Below are 21,299 nucleotides of genomic sequence, written 5' to 3'. Positions count from 1 at the left end.
CGTTAACGTATTATGCCGTAGCCACTGTAAATACGGAGCGAAGTAAGGCGCCCCATTATCGTCGGGTCGAGTTCGCGCTATATAAATATATAAAGGTTAACTACTGTAACTGTTAAGCAAATGTCTCCGGTCTCATATACGTAGCCCTCCGATTTCTTTGACGATACCCACGCAGCGATGGGTGGCTGTGGGGAGGTTGGATGAAGTGGGGTGCGAGCGGCGGGAAACCTCGGCATCGGGCGCTGTGTAATGGGGTTGCTGGCTGGTCATAGCGGTCGACGTTTTCTGGGGGACCGGAATTCGAGGCTTGGCAACGAGCACGGGTCTCGGCGACGGCGCAACACTGGTAATTGCAATAAGGGTATTTTACAATAGCTCGTTGTTACAGGAATGAGCCTTCAGCTACATCTGTATTTGCTTCTGCCGTGCTTGGTGGGGTCAGGGGGGCTGCTGACCGTGAGTCGGGCCTCGACAGCGCTCCTACCACCTCTCCGGGGAAATGGGCGCGGGGCTCAGCATATACCCCCATCGACGGCACAGCCGCCTTTGGGGCAACAGATCAGGGTTACTAACGTTTAGGCTTTTAATACGCGCCAAGGCGGTTCGGCAGAGTCGCGCTTTATATATAACAATCAGACCCGTGGATAAAGCGGGGAGGGGATGTGGCGCCTCGGCTAGCCTGCGGACTTTGGGGCTGAGTGCCAGGGTTCAAGCCTAAGGGTCGCTTCCGCTTCCTGTGATTCTGAGGCGGGTCGCTTGGTCTCTCCGTGCCTGATGGTGTAGTGTAAATACGGTGCTCGTGTGAAGCGCTCCGCTGCCTTCGGGTCGAGTTTGCGCTATATAAATATGCAACAATTTTCAGCCGTTAAGCGCCTATAATACCTGCTTTCGCCACGTGTCGCTGTTGGAGTTTTTGACTTAGTTGAAGTTCGTGCAGAGGGTTAATGTGCCTGCTGCAAGGAACGTGTGCCAAGTAGATTGCAGAGGCATCCTTTGTTGCTTGAATTTGTATCTTGGGGTCCTAGTGTTCAACGGCGAGCTACAAGCGTTCATCTGGAGCTGCTTACACACCGCAATCCATAAATTGGTGAGCATAGATTAATGTTGCAAATGGGTGCACTCATTTTACCAAGGTGACCCTACCCCCCACGCCAAGAGGTGGCGCTGCCGCAAGATTGTCAAAGGCTCAGAGCTCTGGGGGGGAAGTGTGAGTGCAGGCGCATTGAGTGCGGGTGCTGCATCGGTGCAGTGTTCGAGTGGGTTTGTTGTAGGCCCCTTGCGTAGGTAGTAGTGGCACCATTGGGAATAGGGGAGAATGCACACCTCTGTCAGCGCCGCGCTCAGAGGCTGTGTGGCTAGCACAGAACTCTCCGGATGTGGCATTGTTGAAAAACCGGGGCGAGTGCGCGTGAGCGGTGGTATGTTTTCGTGCATCTGCCGGGTCCTCTGTCCGCCCCACCGTGCGGACACGAGGGGGGCGGAGAGGGCTTGGGCTGGTGTCCGTTGTGCGCAGTGCTCCGTCCGCATTCTTGTTTATCCTACATGCCTAGCTATGGATTGGCAAGGAGTTTAGTGCCCGTGCTTCACCGTGCTGCATATTGCCATGAGGCCTTCATAGTTGGGTTGATTGCAGGGAGTGAGCTGCCGCCTTAGATCGGAGAGTCCAGGTTCGAGCTCAGAGCCGTTCGACATCCGGGAGCTTGGACCTATTCATCATCCCCCCGCGCTTAACTAAGGGATTTGTGTTGGTAGCTGGCCCCTTGCAGAGCCAAGTTTTAACTGTCCGAGTCTCGCTCGCACCACAAGTCACGGAGAGTAGGGACAACTGAGAAGAGCATTGTGAGTTCAGCAAGGAACGTTTGGCCACTCCGATTTTGGGAAGCTGGTACTCTATTGTCTACTGTAAAAACACTTCATGCCCATTGTTTCGTGGTGAATTCTCCCCAGTTCGTCCAAACAATGTAGTGGGTCTTGGTTTGTGTCGGTCGGCAGTGGTCTGGGGAGGAAGCGGCGCCCGACACTGTAGGCCGGAGTGAGTGCCATTATGGAGTTGGTGGTGCAGGGTCGCACTGGTCCGCGCAGGGCATTGTTTGCGGGTCCTTTCGCCTAGCGGGGTAAGCATGGCCCCTTCGCGAAGGTGGCATCTCGGATCCCGGTTATCCCGGTGAGTGTTGGTGGTGACGAGAGCAAGAGTCGGTGGAGATGTAGCTCAGTGGTAGAGCTCATGCTTGGCAGGTATGAGGCCCCGGGATCTATCCCCGGCATCTCCAGTCTTTTGCCATGCTTACCTTGGGACTTTGTGCAGAGAGCTAGGCTGGCATCACGACGAAGGAAGAGACTTTCCTCCAACTGGGTTGAGGACCCCGCTTAATCTGTTAGACGTTTGCCTTGAAAAATCCCATTAAATGGGTCTATCTCTTGTTAGTTAACTGCTCGCTCGCGCAGCCAGCAGTATATAACTAGGCGCACTTCCGACCTACTTCCCCCCCCCCTCCTCACCGGAACGCGCCTCACCTGCCCCCCCTAGAGCAACAGCACAAAAGGTTAAATGAGGGCTCACACAGGAACTAGGCCGCAGTCCGTGGATTTGACCATAGCTCCGGTTTACAACCCAGGAAAAACCCATCTATGTGCAGTACGCCTGTTATTCCCTTGGTCTCTCGGTGACCTCTTCACTCACGCAATGCCAGCGGCAGGCTGGGGGCGGGAGATTGCTTAGCGCGCGCTTGACCCGTATTGGGGATCTTAGCGCTTTCCATAGCAACAGTTGCCTCACATGCTGGGACGTACGCATAGTGATATGCCCAGGATCGCAGTATGGCGTCGTCGTCGTTGAACGCTGCGTCTTTTCAGCTCATATAAGTGCGGGCGGGGTTCGCACGGCACGCCTGTCTTTTTTCCAAACTGCAGTGGTGCAATCTCTGACATGTATGTCTCATTGGCTTTATTATGCGGGCGATAAGTGTCAATCACACTTGGGTAACTGTCACTCTTTACACGGTTGGCAAAAACGTCACACATAGCAAAATTAATCTCTGGCAGTATTGTTCAATGTGTTTGACCCCACTCTGGTGCCATCCATATCCGAACCAGATGATCCATGGGTATGTTAAAAAAAAAAAAAAAGTCAGGATATCATGCAGCGAGTCTGGTGATTTGGGGCTCGGCCACGTGCGTGCGGTCAGCCCATAGGGCCTAATTTTTGCTGGTCAGACAGCTGTGGATTTGTCCTCTGAGCAGCGGTCTGTTGGGAATGTATGCGAATGTGTTAGACAGGGTGAGGGAGGCCAGGTTCGGGTACTGAACCCAGGATATGGTTTTGAGCCTTATTGTGTCAACGTAAGAGCTTGGCAGTGTGTGTGACATATTGTCCAATTTCCGTGACGTTATAAGTAAATTAAATGAGTAGAATTATAGTGCAGGGATGAGCGTGTGGATGGAATTTTGGAATGTTTTGGGTTACCTGCATGCTAGCGTCACTCAAATTACAGCCGTGGATCGTGAGGTGTTGCTAGTTCAGATTACATCAGTAGGACTGATGAAAGGGAAGCCTGGCAAGTAAATAAAATGTTAGAAGTGGGTACGTCAGCACTGGAATGTAAATGTTTTAAATGGACCTGGGGTAGCTATGATCTGCCTGACTTTGCCTGGGCCCACCAGTAATGACTACGGCTCTCACTGTTGGTAATGCACATCCTTCATCGGGATGGGCACGGGGCCCGTAGGTACTGACTTTCAAGATTTTTCACCATAACCACTTGATGTGCCATTGGCTTGGCTATTTGGCAATGTCCTTCTCGACGGAGTACAGCTCTCAGATATCACTCACCCAATACAGGGCATCTATGGGCGACACCAAATATTTTCAGCTCCTTGTGCTTCCTGAAATGGACCCGATCCTTAGTTTCCAGAACTTACTGCACTTTAATTTCATCTGGCCCTGGTGCCTATCAAACAACTGTGATAGCATCTGTCACCGTCATAAAATACATAATCGAACTACAAAAGGTCGCAGGAGAGGAAAGCAAGGCTAGGTCTCGGCAGACCATGTCACTCTGGGCTTTACCTTGCCTCCCTGAAGAACAAGGGGAATAACCTTAAAGATGTCATGTTTGACACACAAACCCAGGCCTTCCGCTTGTCTCAAAACAGCTCAGGCTGCTGACTTTTCTGTATAGACTAAGCTGCCACTATGACTGTGAGTTGAAGAAAACATTACCCCAGCTGTTTCCGAATAGCAAGGCTAAAGATGAAGGCAGCAGCATCTCTTGACTTAAGCGTGGAACTCACAATAATAAATCAGTATTCCGAATCCAAACATTTAACCAATATTTGATCTCATGTGACTATCTTAATCCCCATCAGCCTAGGCCTGCTTCCTTATTAAACCCGCGAGTGGCTGGCAAAGAGTACGTTTGACATATCAAAGTCATGCGGCAGTGAAAATATTTACCATTTGTTTAATGTTTGTTCTATAATGTTGTTAGTTAATGTTATTAACTGATACAAATTGATCTACAATTTCTTAGAATTGGTTTTGTAAAAGGAGGTAAACTTATCTCACCTTTCACCATAACTATTAGTCCAAAATATCGTTAAATTTGTTGACTTCTATTTAATTAATTTCAAAATAGTGTAATTTCAATTTTATTAATTGTTTATGCCAACAGTATGGCTTGTGAAACATCCTGTGTGGTTCCACCAGCCCTGTTTTCGAATCTCTCAGTTTGTGCATAAAACACATTATGTTCTGCTCCTAAAATATTATGATATCCAATCCAACATTTGTTATGTTGTGTTATACTAAATTTGTAGGGCACACGTACCATGTTGGTTTCCTGGCGCTACTCTGAAACCTGTTAGAGTGGTACTATACTCATATACCTGTCTAACTAGCCATGTTTTAGGAGTTTGCGGGAAGTATCTTAGTTTGAGTTTATATGAACTATTGAACAACAAGGCTAGAATAAGACTCCATCATCTAATTTACTGTAACTTAATTTGCAAAATCATTAAGCCTGTATTATCTGGCTAGTTAAGATAGATCCCCAGAATGCTAGGTCATTATTGGCAGTAGAAAGGCTAAAACAAGGAGATGTTGATGAGATATTGGTCAATCTGAAGTAAACAATAGGATAATAATACAACGTGAAAGGAAGCAAAAGTAGGGAGTTAATGGCCTAAAAGGTAAATACGGCAGAGTTAGCAGTTTTTATCGATTTTTTCATTTATTTGTATCGGCATGCTGTAGGAAGGTGAGATTGTCTCAACGAATCATTTGCCAATAATGCTGTCACCAGCTAAGGTTTGTGGCATTAACCATTCAGAGACAGTGACATGAAGCAGCCAGGGACAGTGAGCATATGTTTTCCGTGTGCTGGGTGAGAGTACAAAGACAGAGGCTGTTGCCCCCTTACTGTCTGTTGTTCACAGCTTTTAAGTGCCCATCCCCGCATTAGATACCCGTGATGTCAGCTTGTGTTTATACACGTAAGGAAGGTAGTTAACTCACACGTTACCTTCATCTTGCTTTATTGTGCTGTAGCTGTTGGAAACACACTTCTAAGCCAGAAAGGACCCTAATTTGGCCAATTGAAAAATCATAATAGGATTTCATGTCCATAAACGCCAATTTCACCAAAGCCTTGTTACCCATGCCATATTTTCCAGCCTGAGAAACAGATTTAGGTGTTGCTCTCCTTCGCTCAGTCTTTCCTCGGAGCCTAGGGAGTTTGAAACGTTCACAAATTTTGGTCCTCGAGCTGAAAGATATGTATCCTTCAGAAGCATATTCTCATCTTTCTGTCAGTCAGCCATTTTGGCTTTATCCGGAGTCATGATAAAAGGCGTCCATATAGCAGTCAGCGTTAAATATTTTGCCCTGCCAGACATCATGCAAACCCGAAGCAGCAGCAATTCGGGAACCATAACACTATCAATACATCACCTTTGTAGACAAAGTGGAAATTAAAACCATCTTAGTGCTAGGATAGAAACTCTGTTTTCCGAAAATACACCCACCTTTACCTGCAGAGAACATATCTTCCATTGTTTATAAAATTATGTTCAGCGAATGAAGGGTAGAGATGGATTGAAGATTTAAAAAAAAAAAAAAAATGCTATGGTTCAGTTCTTGCTCCATATGTAGGTTTTAAATCTTCACACAATTACGTTAGGAAGATCTGCAGTCGCATCGCAAAGAAAGTTAAGAACACCATTCACGTATAAGCTGAACAGCAGTGGGGCCAAAAGACATCCCTGAGTCAATTCACTTCTTGTAGAAATCTCTTTTGTTAGTCTGCACTGGGCTTCTGAGTAAAGTTGCAAATTATTGCTGTTATTTACGGGTTACAGAACAGGACCCATAATTTAGCCCACTAAAGCTAGCTCGCAGGGGCAGGGCACCTATAACAGCGAAGGGAGGAAGGGGGGGCTCTGGCAGCGACGGGGGCCTCCCCAGAGCTGTGGCGGAGTTACAGGGCGATCTGGAGGCAGAAGGGTACAGTAAGGGTACCTCTGCGACAGTCGGTACAGTAAGGGTACCCCTGTCCGGCAAAGTAAGGGTGCCCGAGCCAAGGTCCGGGAGCCGAAGGAGGTTCTGGGAAGACCGCAACGGCGCCCCGTTAGTCCTTCAGGCGGTTGGGGGGCCTGACCAACCGGGGGTGTGCCATAACACGCTCCGCCCCCGTTAAAAGGGGCGGGAGTATTAGACAGATCACGTGATCCAAAGGAGGATCTGAAAAATGTGCCGCAATGCCGGGCATCGACCCACCGTGCGTGCTGGCTCGCAAGGCGGGCGGAGCAGCGAGGGGCTGCTTGCCCTGGATCGCCCATAAGATAACCCACTCTATCGTCATACTTATGTTGTATGAAATAAACCTGCAGCAGTTCTTCACCCATAACTAATGTGTCAGTGTAATCATTGGGTGATGTCTGTGCATACGTCTTGAGTGGAGCGGATGACGGTGTGGTCACTATGCCGCTGCCCGCGTCCCACGCAGGGGGACATCAGCAGGGCAGCTCTCTAGTGGCCACCCGTCGGAGCCTCCCCCCCCCCCGTTCCATCTCTCGAGAGAGGCCGCGCCTTGGGGAGGGGAGGCCCCAATGGGCATTACTGGGGGAGGCGGGCCACTGGTGTTGGGCGGGGCGGGGCTAGGCCCTACTTAAGCCCGCCGCCCCCGCAGATCGCCCTCTGCTTCCAGGGGTACACTCCTGTGCCGCGCGAGTTCCCACCCTTTCCGCTTACCCTGCGCGGCGTAAGCAGCGCGCAACTGGAATGTTATAATGTTTTTTCTTGTGTTGCAGGCGGAGTTACAGGGCGATCTGGAGGCAGAAGGGTACAGTAAGGGTACCTCTGCGACAGTCGGTACAGTAAGGGTACGGACTCGACAGACGACGAGGGAAAATAAATAATTAGTTTCCCCTCATCATGTGTTGAGCACCCCCCCACCCCCCTCCAAACCCGCACCCCGCCCACTGCACTGCATGGGCCGCTCCTGACAGAATTAATCGCCTTGTCATAAGAATCCATATCTTCACCAGGCCATTGATGCAGGCAAACTTGCGAACCATAATATTTATTTAGCAAAGGATGGATCATAGAAATAACAGCAAAGTGTGAATGGCACAGAATTCACATGAGAGTACAAGAACATGGACAGTATTGACACACAAGCTGGGAAAGTCTGCAAGAGTGGTGTAGCACCTTGTAATAGTGGAGGGAACTTATTAATCAACATAACTGATAAGGACGGAAGTTGCACACAGTAAATCATGAAGGATGTCCTGCTGGTTCCAGAGAATAACAGGTGTGTGTTAAAAATGTCATGGAGGAAAATTCGGAGAGGTAAATGCCATGAAAGAGGTGGTAGATAATCATGCGATTGATGATAGTGAAGTGTGTATTCAGAGTTTCGAAGTCTGCAGTTTAGTCAAAAGTGTAATTATGTTGGAGACTTTGCTGAATCTGATCCATCCATCACAACTGTCCCTGAAAAAGTGTGGTTCAAATTTGATGCAATCAAAAATATTTTCACCAGATGTAGCACCTAGTGCCTAAAGAGGTTATACATTTAGCCAAGGATTACAAGACTGATGTTTTATTTAAGACATTTTCTAATATAGGTGAAATTTATTTTGTGTGAAAAGTTCCACATATTTTGGCAGAGCATCATTAAAGAAATGTGAAATGGAAAGGAATGGCCGAATGGCTGTATAACTCCATTTCCAACTATCTGGAAGATGTGGATGTTTATGAGGTACATAGATGTGAAGGTGTGAGTAGTAAATCTGTAATCAATATTCTAGAGTCAATAGTTTTTTAGGACAATATTTTAGTTGTTGATATTCTGATATTTAACCAACTCTGCTGCATGGGATTCACTTATTGTCATTGCTAAAAAGTATAAAATGGCACCTGTTTGTGTGTAGGGGAGGACAGGAATGCACCGTATCTTGCAGATACGGTGCATTCCTACCCTGTTATTTTGACGCACGGCAGTGTAGCAGGAAGAACTGCTGCGCTGCCGTGCATCAAAATATTGTAAATGAGGCCCTGTATTTGTATATGTTGATAGAGCATGAAATGTTTTTTGGTGCCTTTGCACAAGGTTCACCACCATCCGTGTTTCATAAATGTGCACGTTTGCTCTTTGGGTGCAGGTATTTAGTCAGCTTTCTTAATGATATTTGAATTTTTGCTAGAACTACATGAGAACATAATGCAACTTGTAATGTGCTAAATATATTAACATGCCATAGTATGAGTGAGAAGTACGCATGTCCTGTTGTAGGATTCTTACGACGACTGAAGAGTCCGATAGCTAAAAATAGACAGTAAATATGGGTGGAACTAGATATATTTTCCAGATGCTCCTGTATAACAGATATGTCAATCAGGATTGAACTATGTGGTTGTTCCAGTTTCTGGGGTGCAGGCCAGTGCTCACTCGGAAGTGAGAAAACTATTGCCTTTGCATCTAGAGTGTTACAGTCAGTGCTGCTGTTGAACCCAGAAGAAAGAAGCCTCACATTTTACAGGGCTGTTGAATATTTCAAAGCTTTTTTTGTGGACACTTGTGTTTTATGTACCCGTAACGGCCCCAAGAGAGTATAGGGAAAGGTCCTTTGCATAAATACGAATTGGCTGATTTTAATTATAGACCTTTGAACAAAGATGGCAATTAGGGTATAACCTGTGGCCATGATGAGTACATTATGGCTTTAGTTGTTGTAGTTGCACTCTTTAGAACCTTTTTGTTGACAATTCTAGCATTTTGGCTCATTTTCTAAGATAGTATGCTACTTTTCAAGGGAACAGAGATATTAAATTATTGTTCTTGATTACACACTAAAGTGATTGCTGTACTATTTCCTAGGCTCTCCATTCACAGATACTGTAATTTCATTTTTCCTGGACATGCTTGTGAGAGATTGATGTTCTTTGTCTATTGTCTCTCACAATGATTACGAATATGCATTGCATATCATCACATCATTGTATTAAATGAACGGTGCCATTCATTTCACCACCCCAAACTAGGGTCAATAGGATTTAAGCCGTTTGCAGAAGATGCAAGTTGCAACTGCAAGTTAGAAACCCCAGGAAGACTTATTTTTCAGTATTTTAGATGTATCACCGTGTGCTGCCTTAGCGCTGCTGACATAGCTCCTTTACAACTACTGCAGAAAGGAGCACAAGAGGTGTAGTAGTCCAAGCAAGTCGCACTAAAGTTGATCTTAACCTTCCAACTTAATGCTCCAATTCTATTCCGAGTGAGTATTTTTATTTGTTTCACGTTCATTTTTCCATCTTTTTGTGCTCTGACAGCTGAACTGTACTGGTTGATTGCCTCCTGGCTTATATATGAACATCTTGCTAATAAACAGCTTGCTTCTTTACCTGGTCTGGTTAAACCTATGCTCCTCACTACATTATATAGAAATATGCTGCTGAACGTCCAGACCTGCTTTTACTGCCAGTTGCACACTTACCATAAATTCTTTGTTTAATCCATTAACAATGCCATTCATAAAAGGGGAATAAAGTGTAGATCTCTCGTGTTTAATTCCTAAGTTCTCTTAAAAAAAAACTTACCAGTTTTCTTAAGTAAACTGAACACCATTATTAGGCCTAATACCTTCTCAATGAAAACACTTTTGTAAAAATTCCTCTACTAAATCCTTAACAGGGGGTTGATCCATTTCAGCTCAGCCCACTTGGAACACCAATAAATTAGAATCATTGCATACACCTTCTCCTGAGTTGCCCTTTCATAATAAATCAATATGGAATGGGCGACCACCCACCTTAAGGAATAATTACACTTTATCAAGGCGAACCCTCAGAGTCATTAAATTAACCTGAGGCTAATCCCTTGGTATCTATGGTACAGAGCAGAGAGGCTTAACTTAAGGCAATGTGTAAAGTATTTATGTATTACCAAAACAGTAATAAAATTGACGTGAAACTTAATAAAAATGTCAAAATGTATTAGAAATATAGAGTCAAATTTAATAAACAAAAGGACACCACAATTTACAAAAATCCAATAAGGGGAACAAGAGGTATGATTTTTTTAAATTATTAAGTAGGAACAGCACCAAGAAGCACAAAGTGGCAATGATAGTTATTGGTCAGTGTAGACCGAGACCAAGGTTCTGGCTGAAGAGGAGCTTGGGTCAGATATATCAACCAGGTTCACCCTGGTCAAAGATTTTACCTTTTGACTTTAGTCCCTTAAGTCACAATCCACCATAGGAGTATACTTCTAAGACCTCCAAGACCTCTGGGCAGGCAGAGGCAACCAACAACGTGCAGCTCAGGGCCAGTTGCTACTTGTCTGCTTGGCAGTTGCAGGAAATGCCTCTTGTAACTTGCTGTATCCCTGTAGTTTGAAAAGGAGGTCCAACGTATAACTCTTTGAGTCCTCTTCTTTCTCTTGGATATAAGAGGGAGCAGGTTTAGTCCTTCAGGGCACCTCTCAGGTCACAGACAGCAGGCCCACTCCTCTTCTGTTCTTCCTCAGGTCCAGAAACGGTTTTCTGAAGTGGTTGCCTGAAGCAGCCCCATATATACCTGGCACAAGCTCGTGGGTGGGAAAGACTTCTGGGCACGCCCTAACAAACGGGGTAAAAGTTTCTGCGGCCAGTCCTTTCCACTTTGGGCATTTTCAAGATGACAAAAGTTTTCAGTCGCACTATGCGTGGGCTCTGAGGGCTAGGTGTGTGAGTGGCGGGTGCATTAGTGGTAATCCTAGTTTCCTCTCAGATCTAATCCAGTTTGGGGCAGCTACTATACCCACAATAAACCCAGATATAGAAGTCTGGTTGGACAAAGCAGAGATCTTCAGCAACCAGGCAGTGGATACACAAGAATTGCTTTGCCATCCTGTTTTCTTCCTTTCAAGTGTGCCGCTATTGCTATTTGTAAACCACGGCAGACCTGTCCGGTAAGGTTTTGACACTCCAGCAGGATTTGAGACTGTAATGTCAAAAAAGGATGCTCACAGCTCCCACTGTTCATATTCAGTGAGGTTCAGAGGAATAACTTCTGTTCAGTCAGGGCAGCCTATTGTTTGCGCTCTGGGAAGCATTTCACACCCTTTTCATAAATATTCAAATGCTAATTCCTCTCTGGGAGAAATGCAACATAGCATCCAGGAACTTCAGGCTGGAAAAGGGTACTCTTTTAAAGTAATTTTTCTTTAATATGTATTTAAAATCTGACTTGAATTGGATTTTTAATACCTATTAAAATAGTTGTTTAATTATTTTTTAGCTGGTCCGAGATACAGTATTAGGATTTTTATCTGCACTCTGGTTTTCTACATAGGGCAGCTCAGCTCTCACTGTGAAAAATAGCTTTTGAGTGCTAGTCACTGTAAGGACATACTAACATTACATTTCTACATATTGCCTTGTGGACTTTGTGGCCTATATAGAGGTGACCTATCAGTATTTAAAAAGGAGGTTTTGACCTGTCAAAAGGGTTTATTTTTAAGGTAGAATTGCAGTCACTAACCTTGGTCATGGAGAATCCTTCTCCTCAGCTGCAGACCCCAACTGCAAGGTGACTAAACCTAGCTTGCTCACAGATTCATCCCAGTAGTCGGACAGTACCACCATGGCCAACAAGGTGATGTGGCCCATTCTGTCCCCTAGGTCAGACTTCTATGCCAAACTCAGTTAAAGCTCTGCTTAAATAGTTTATAACCAACAGAGGCCACTGACTCAGTATCAGGAGCAAGGACCCTGACTATCCACTGCCAGGTGGAGGCTCCAATCTAGTGCCTTGGGTAGGCCTCACTTCCAGCTGTGAAGCTAGTAAACAGTTCCTCACATGCTCCTGTGGTATCTCTGGCCTCTCAGAGGTTTCTCACAGTGGGGGCTGAACCTACAGGTTCTAGACACCCTCCGTCCATTCTTTTTCTTACCATCTCAAGGGTGGCACCCTGTTGATGGCCCTCCAGTTCAGGGTCTGACTAAACAGGTGCTTAACAGTCCAAGACTTCCAGGGGGAAACACAGTCTCTCTGTATGTGTCTTGTAGAGGTCTCCCTGGTGCTGTTTTCCCGTCCTCTGTCTCTGTGATGGTGCAGGCAGCACCTCCAGGTGAGAAGTGGCTTCATTGTAGTCAGTCTTGGGATGCTCTCCTCTCAGAGTAGGTAACCCCTGTCAGACTGGGTCTTTCATTGAGGATAGCATCCACCGCCTACCTATTACTCTTTGTATGATCCACCGTACCTCCATTTAGGGACAGTACCCTTAGAAATCTGGGTTTATGAGGTGTCCTGGTGACCACCCCTCCAGGCTCTTTTCACCCCTGTGGAAGCTCATTGCCAAGGATGCAGCCAATGGGCAGCTGAGGACTGAAAATAACCCTCCTCTGAGCTAGTACCCCTCCATTCTAAGAATACCATGGCTATAGGGTGGAAAAAGTCCTGCCTATGGGCCTGGGCCACCATACAGATCTGTCCTGGCAGATACTGTTCTTGGGCAACCAGCCTTGCTGACACCATGGTTTGGCTGGCACAGGTATCCTCCAGAGCAATGACATAGACACCGTTTACTGTGACCTCTTGAAAGTGACAGTTACCACCCTCCGGGTTCACTACTTACCTTCTAGGACCACCTCCCAACTAAGGGATTCTAGGGCTTGCTCTACCTTCTCCTCCTGGGAATAACCCTGCCCCAGGGCTGTGTTGGGCACCGCTGTGGAGTTCTCACCTGTGGGTAGCTTCCTTCTTATGCCTTGACTGAAGACAGCCATTACACCAAGGCGGGTGAAAGGTCGCCATGAGTCTTCACCCATCAAACCCACCCACTCCTCCTGTGCTCTGAAGAGGTCTGGAAATCCTTTCCCTTAAACCTCTTTTGGCACTCTTTTGGGGATTCTCTGAGTTACCCTGGCCTTTCCCTTCCCTCTGCAGATGGGAGCTAAAAACACCCTTCCTATGGTCACTCTCGGGTACCTTCTTGGACACTCTATTGCTGATCCAGAAGTCAGCTTCCTTCCCGAGCTCTCTAGGCACAGTGAGCTTGGTATCTATCAGGTGCTGTCACAACTCTGTAAAACAATTACTTAAAAAGTGCTGTGTCATCATCAAACTGTACAGCCCATCATAATCATTTACTTTGCTGCCCTTCACCTAACCATCTAGTGGCCTACTGGAAGAATCCAAAAAATCTGCCCAGGACTGTTGTGACTACTTCTGGCTATCCCCGAACTTCAGGCAATTCGTCTCAGGAATCAGATCAAACTCAGTGATAAGGGCTTCCTTCCTGCGGGGGGCATACTTCATAACATCAGGTCAGCTACTTCAAGGGTCAAAAAGGTAGCGTTCCTTGCAATAGGCATGTGCCTCCAGAGACTGGCACCTCAATCCTCCTCTGAGTCTATGCCTATGCAGGGCTACCTAATTTGCTGCAAACCACTTGTCAATGTAATCCTCCACCACATAGCTAGGTACCAAGTCTTTGGGGATGTGGACTCTTTTACCTTTCGTAGACACTACACTGTCACTGCCACAATCTTCACAGGACTTGTAGGCCCTTTGGGTCCTCAAGTCCATCTTCCGCTGCGACCTCTCATGGGCTAGTAAGTCATTCTTCTCTACCAAGGCCAGTGTTAATTTGTTTTCTCCAGTGCCACTGTTACTGCTACCTTATTCTTCTCAAGGGTAAGGATAGCCGACTGAAATTTCAAGGATGTCTCTGCCTGTCCCTTAGCTCTGATGGAGACAACCTGTGTCTGTGGGAAGGACACACTTCTCTGTGCCCTAGACAACGCAGGTGATGCCGCTGCTTGGAAACAACACTCCCCTGGCACTGGGGCTACCTCAATATCTTCCTCATTTCCCTCTTAAGCCTCATCCTCCTCAGAGGTGCACTGTAGCTGACAGACTTCCTCCGAAGCTTTCAGGGCAATGTGATAATCTCCCTTCTTGGACTGCTTGTTCAGCATCAATCCCCTTTGCTTGCACATGCTCCTCAGTTATGCCATGCTAAGGTTCTCCATGTTAACCAGATCCACCTATACGTTCCTTAAAATATGAGGTGCAAAAATTAAGGGCAATAATGAATTTAAGAAAAAAAATGACCCAATTAAAACCAAAAGCCAATAAAAAATCCAGATCCACCTCCAAGTTCCCAAAAACGTAAGGTGAAAAACGTAAGGGTGAGAATTAATTGAAGAAAAAAAATCAAAAAAGACCCTATTAAGACCAAAATCCAATGAAAAATCAGAGTCTATTTTGGCTGTCAATTTAAAAAGGGACTTTTAATTTCAATTTCAATCACGTGTGATATTGCAAAACACAAGTCCTGGATCACACCATTGAACACCAATGTATGAAAATGTATTATTATTTGGGATGAGTGGCTACCCACTTTAAGGCATAATTACAACCTTTGTCAGGGTGAAACCACAAAGTCGCTAAATTAACTTGAGCTCAGCCTTCTCGGAGCTATAGCACAGAGCAGACAGGCTTAACCTAGGACAACGTGTAAAGTATTTAAGCAGTACCAAAATAGTAAAAAAGTGGAAATGTAAAATAATGTGAATTCCAAATCAAATATAAAGTAACCGTTTTAGAAACAAATGACAACATTTCACTAAGGCTAACCATAGATATCAATTTTTAAAGTTTTAAGTAGGAACAGCGCAAACAGAATAAAGCGCCAATATGAGTTAATGTTCATGGTGGATTGGGAGCTAGGTGCAATTTGAGGCTGTCCACGATGAAGTATGGGTCGGATACACCAACTTGTCCTGATCAAAGTTTTTACTTGCTGACTTTAGTCCTTTAAGTCCCAATCCACCACAGGAGTACACTTCTAAAGCCCACCAGGACCTCAGTGGAGGCGTTTGGAGTCTCACAGGGTGTCAGGCAGAGCCCAACAGCAGGGTCCAGTTCAGGTCCAGTTGCCAATGGTCAGCTGGGTCATTGTGGCAAAGGCGTCTTGTAGCTTGATGTATCCATGTAGTTTGGACAGAAGATTAGCCTTATGACCCTTGGAGTCAAGGCTTTTCAACCACTTATGTCACGGACATTCTCTATATTATGAATTTTAAAACTTCTGGACATACACGTTTGTGTGCTTTTATACCCGTTTTTTAGTATTGAAGAAAAGATGGGTCAACATTAATCGCTTTAGTATTGATAAAAGTGAATAAAAATAAAAATATTACATATATTTACAAACATAGTACTCCTGTATTTATCCCTGTTCCTTTGAGAGTTTGGAGTCTTATTACACCAACCTTGTAAATTATTTAAATATTATGTGCAAAATGATTCCTTTGAAAGCATGTATTGTCATGTTACCGGGCTAGGCCCATGTAGCGAAGCTGCTCAAATCTTACATTGTGCTCTTTTTCACAATAAAATTTCTGCCATGAACTTATGCTCATATTTGCGTGTGCGACAGTGTTGGATTAGTTTCCCTGACACTACTTTGTTTACACATCTAGCTTTGCATAACATTATCACAATGCCTCGAACATCATGTACAAGGCCTCTTTACGCACTATGTAAAAATGCTGTTCTATATTCATCCATGGGCGAAAGAGCTATCTAAATATCCATAACATCGCTAATATACAATGTACATCACAAGGCTGCTTTCTATTATAAATAATAAGCATCCCGATAGATTAGCAGAGGAGGCATGTCAGCTGACACTGAGGGTTTCTGCACGCTGAGACTTCACCATGCAGCGGTCTGACATCTCTATGAGCGGTGTCCAGTTCGTGACCGAGACGGGGGCCTTCATTCTCTCTCGCCAGGTAATAAGGTTGGATCGTCCCTTGGGGAGATTCTTGGCTCTTCACCTACACACACTCTAGATACACTTTGAATAGGGTTTGCATAGTATGAGTACACCTGATTACTGCCTTGTTTATATGCCTGCCTGCACATGTACACTTTTCTAACACCATGATAGAACTATATCTACTATTTACGCTTTTGGTGCTTGTGATCACTTTCACCTGCTTCTGTCTACTGATTATCGCAGCACATGTATTCTATACCAGAATAACTTTGATTCAATAAGCATATTGAAAATGTCCCACTGTGTATTCAGTATATTTGTCTGAGCACAAGTAAGCCAGAGTGACTGATTGAAAGGTTCTGATCTATTTCCACGATCCCTGAGGGGGTCAAGGTTGTCATGTTTAGTGGTTGCCAGAAACTATTTGTTCCCTGGTTAGATTAGGGGGACTTATGGTGGCACTGTGAGCTAACTGGTCGCTAGGCCAACATATCCGGCGGGGGGGCCTGGAATCAGTTTAATGCAAAATCAACACTGGATGGACAGAATGCAGAACAATGTCATGCATTCACCCCAGTACAGAGATCTGGGCCTAAATCCATCGTTTTTGTGCTCCCCATGCCATTCCAGTTTGAACCCAGCCATATGCAAATCAGTCTTTACATTCACCACACACTTCCCTGGTTTTGGTTTGAGAGATGCAGTGACAATGTAAAATGGGCAATGGTCATAAAAGCCAAAAGTGTCTGCAATACAGGATTTGATTAATGGGGAACTAACCACCAAGGAGGATTCTAAGGGTAAAAGTGAAGGTGTTAGGATTTGAGAAGAGTTGGCAGAGAAAAAGTCTGACAGCTCTTGATTACTAATGCATGTTGAACTGTCCTGCCGAAAATGTATTATATCAGAGTCTGTTGTAATACTACTACTGCTTCCAGTTGATGTTGTGGAAGGAGTAGAAGTATGTTTTCACACCCTACTGAATCATACACTTCTAGCAGCCCATCCAAAGCATTGTCCATTATTTAACGTTTAGAATCATGAATTATTTTGGCTCCTTCTTGTAATAAAGGGAGTCAAATTTCACTCGCTCGACCAAGCTCTTTCCATTGACACAGCAGCAGACGTGGACACCCTGGCAATCCTAACTAGAGCTGAGAACTTGGATTCTTCTTTGACTGATCTTGGGTTTTTCTAATAAACACCCAATCTCCAATGCTAAAATCTGTCAACTTCGCATTTTTTTTACTATCAAAGGGCATTTTGAAAGACATCTACTTACTTTGCACTCTCTCACACACTGCCTTCTCATGTTCAGGACATACATGTGTCTCAATATGTTATGCATTTCATAACCACTCTGGACACAACTAGATCTTTGGTTCCCTTCCCCTTAGCAATTTAAAAGGTGATATCTCAGTTGGGCTATGTGGGGTGATTACTTATTTCCATACTTTTAATTTTACTGATTCTTTAACTCCCAAACCAGAGCCTAAAGCTGGTTAAATTCCTTATTTGAAGAAACAATTCACCTTTTATACAAGTCAATTTGAAGATGAATTATAGAATGCAAGCTTCATTCAAGTTTTTACTGTCATGTTTAAGTAAAAATCCTCTACTACATTCTGGTACAAAATTAGTTCCATCGTCTCTTAAAATTTCTTGTCCTTCAATTTTAAAAGAAGTCAGATAAGATGTAATGACACTCTGTGTTGGCAGATTTGTTAAATGTATAAACAATTGGAATAGTAAATCCACCACAGAAATGATATACCTTGTGTGATAAGATAATAGATTATAGGAACTGAGAAAATCCATAACAATTTTCTCCCTCTAAAGAGCACAGTGTATAAAGGTTATTCATACGTTTTCCAAAGCTTGTCAGAAACCAAGTACACAGGACAGTTGTAAACATACACTTCTAATTGCGCACCTAAAGAGGGCGTCCAAAAATGCTGTTTCAAAGTTCTAGCAGTTACAGAAATGCCAAAATGTCCCTCATGTGAAATTTAAAGAAATTATTTCTTAATGAAACAGGTGAATAAATAAACTGTGTCTCATTATTGTGCTATATACTAAAGAAAGTTAATCCACAAGATGCGCATAACCCCTTAAACCTCTGCTTAAACATCGGCTCTTTGGTCCCCCATTCCTGATGATTCACTTTGCTTAAAGCAGCATCACTTAGATATGCTGCATTCTAATCTGTTTCTGATAAACCACTTTCACAGATCTGAATAGCATCCAACGTAAGCGCTAAAAACTCAGTATCATCTTTATCTTCACTAAAAGACTCCTTCAGTTTGAGCATGGGAGACAAGCAGGCTGCCCTGAAATCCTTTTGCATGGTTTCCTCTTGGCACATGTTTAATACCAAGTCTTGATAAAAGCCTGGCTATTGTTTTTTTCAGCCTCATTTTCATTTAATAGATAAATAATCTATTAATCAACAGGAAATTAATCAACAGGAAATTAATCAACAGGAAATTAAAACCCTAGGAGTATGGCTAGAGCCCGAGCTGTCAATGAAGACTCAAGCTACCAAGACAGCAGGGACCTGCTTTGGCCTAATGCGCTCCATCAGGAAGATCCTCCCACTTCTCCCGCCCCTATCCAGGAAGCTCCTAGTACAGGGCCTGGTGCTCGCAAGGCTGGACTATTGTAACATGATATACCTCGGAGCACCAGAATCTACCCTGTCCAAACTCCAGCGAACGCAGAACGCAGAACGCAGCCGCCCGGCTACTCTGGAATCTCCCCTCCAGAGTATCAGCCAGGCCAGCAATCCAGGATCTTCACTGGCTTCCAATCCGCCAAAGGGTCGATTTCAAGACCCTCTGCACTGCACATAAGCTGCTTAACGGTTCCGGCCCAAACATCTTAAGAGACCTGGTTACTCCTTACAAAGTCTCCAGGTCCCTCCGCTCGGAGAATGAGAATCTGGCCAATGTCCCTAGACATAAGAAGACACGTTCGGGTGGCCGCCGCTTCTCGATTAATGCATCCACGAGATGGAACGCTCTCCCCCGTACCCTCCGACTGGAATCCAATCACCTGCTGTTCAGGAAGAAATTGAAAACGATATTGTTTCCTAAATAAACCCCCCCCCTTTTTGCCCTCAGGTTCGCCTTCAAGGTTATAGCGCGGGGATGCCCTCGGGTCACCAGGCGCTTTACAAATCGCTAAAATAAATAAAATAAATAAATAATATGCTCATGGTCTATATGAATCTCAAATTCATCTACCCCAAATACATGTGTAAAATTCTTCAACTGCTTAAGTCAAGCACGTGCCTCTGGCTCGATTGTGCTGTAATTTTGTACAGCTGTTTTAAGTGTACATGAAGCAAAATCAACTATGTGTTCTTTACTGTTAGACCTGGCATATTTGGCGTGTTTTTCCCTTGCCTTTTTTGCCTCTGACCTCCTGTTTTTGACTGTGCGCTGCATTTAGTTTTTGCTGGTTTTAGGAGTCTGGGCACTTTACCACTTCTGACCACTGCTAGAGTGCAAGTGCTCCTGGTGTAAATGGTACCTGTAATTGCTTATCTATAGCTAAGTGCACTGTGTGTGCCAGGGCCTGTAAACCGAATGCTACTAGTGGGCCTGAGGCACTGATTGTGCCACCCACACGAGTAGCCCTGCAACCATGTCTCATACATGCCACTGCAGTGTCTGTGTGTGCGTTTCTGACCCACCATATTGACCTGCCAGGCCTTAATCTGCACTTTTACTACATGTAAGGCACCTCAAAGATAGGTCCAATGTAGCCCCATGGGCAAGGTGCAGTGTATTTAAAAGGTAGGACATGTACTGGTGTGTTTTACATGCCCTGATAGTGAAATACTGCTAATTTTGATTATCACTATTGTAAGGATTATCTCTCCCATAGGTTATCATTGGAGCTGGCTTGTAACTTCTTACAAGTGTAACTTTCAATTAGGTCCCGAGCCCCGTCGCCTGTGGCACACATATAGACTCCAATGCGGGCCTTGGTGTGCGGCTGAAGAATCTGTGCACCACATACTTTGCGGCTGTGAAATTGATGAAGTGCCTGCTCTGCCACCACCTCATTGACACACCACATCTGGAGTTTCAACGCACTTGTAGAAAAATTTTATCTAGACTCTTTACCATCTTATCTACATGATGCACACCAATTGAATTAGGTGAGTCTCCTAAAACAACTGGATTTGTTGCACTCACTTTTAGGAACAAGCACAGGTACTCAGATTTTTGCCATGGAAATCTTAGTGTAAATCGTTCGCAATAAACATTCCAATATACTCCAAAAATAACCCAACATTTCAATATCTTGCTTCCCAAATGCATTGGGCTTGATGTCTGTTTCTGATAAAGAATAATTCTTTCCCAGTGTTTATAGAAGGCGCGGTCAGCAAGAATAGTAAATGGTGAAGCAGAGTCCACCATTACTTGAAGTGGAAGTGTAATATCACTAATACACACATCGCCTCATTGACCCTTGGCTGGTAGTATTTTATTCAACAGTACTGAATCCACTGTCGAAACAACATTAGCTAACTTAGCACTGCAATCATCATGTCCCACCTCCAACCTATTAACATTCATGGATGATTTGCCACTTTTGCAAACGACTTGGAAATGGCCAATGTTCCTATACAAAGAGCAACATTTGCCCTGAACTGGGTCATTCAAATAGTTGCCTACATGCATTTTTGATCAGCATCTATAACACCTTCCATATCTTTCTTATTTAAGCCCTTGAACATTTTCTCATTAGGATTCATAGAAAAAAAACGATTCTACATCTTGTACACTTTCCACAACAGATACACCCTCATTGGAGACCAGTTCCTTTGATGAAAGCATAGGCCATTCAATGTTTTTGACGATATCCATCACTTCCAGAAGTATTTGGTTCCTACAACATAGAAGGCTTTCCTGCATTATTTTAGAAAACTGTTAAATTTAAACCGATCCCTTTCTATGCTGTTTTCAAAACCACAGGTGGATGCTAGAGTCCTCAAAGCTGCAACATACTCTT

The 21,299-nt window shown here is 44.5% G+C and overlaps 1 non-coding gene across 1 annotated transcript; it reads left to right on the top strand.

Annotated features, from left to right (window-relative positions):
- The first annotated feature begins 2,198 nt into the window (after window positions 1-2,198).
- TRNAA-GGC (transfer RNA alanine (anticodon GGC)) lies at window positions 2,199-2,270 on the top strand. Its single transcript has one exon. It is a non-coding gene; the product is annotated as a tRNA-Ala (tRNA).
- Window positions 2,271-21,299: the final 19,029 nt, after the last annotated feature.

Source organism: Triturus cristatus, chromosome 1_1 (genome assembly GCF_964204655.1).
Source record: "Triturus cristatus chromosome 1_1, aTriCri1.1, whole genome shotgun sequence".
Taxonomy (NCBI): domain Eukaryota; kingdom Metazoa; phylum Chordata; class Amphibia; order Caudata; family Salamandridae; genus Triturus; species Triturus cristatus.
The sequence above is the reverse complement of the archived record's forward strand: the minus strand, read 5'-3'. Positions and strand labels throughout refer to the sequence as shown.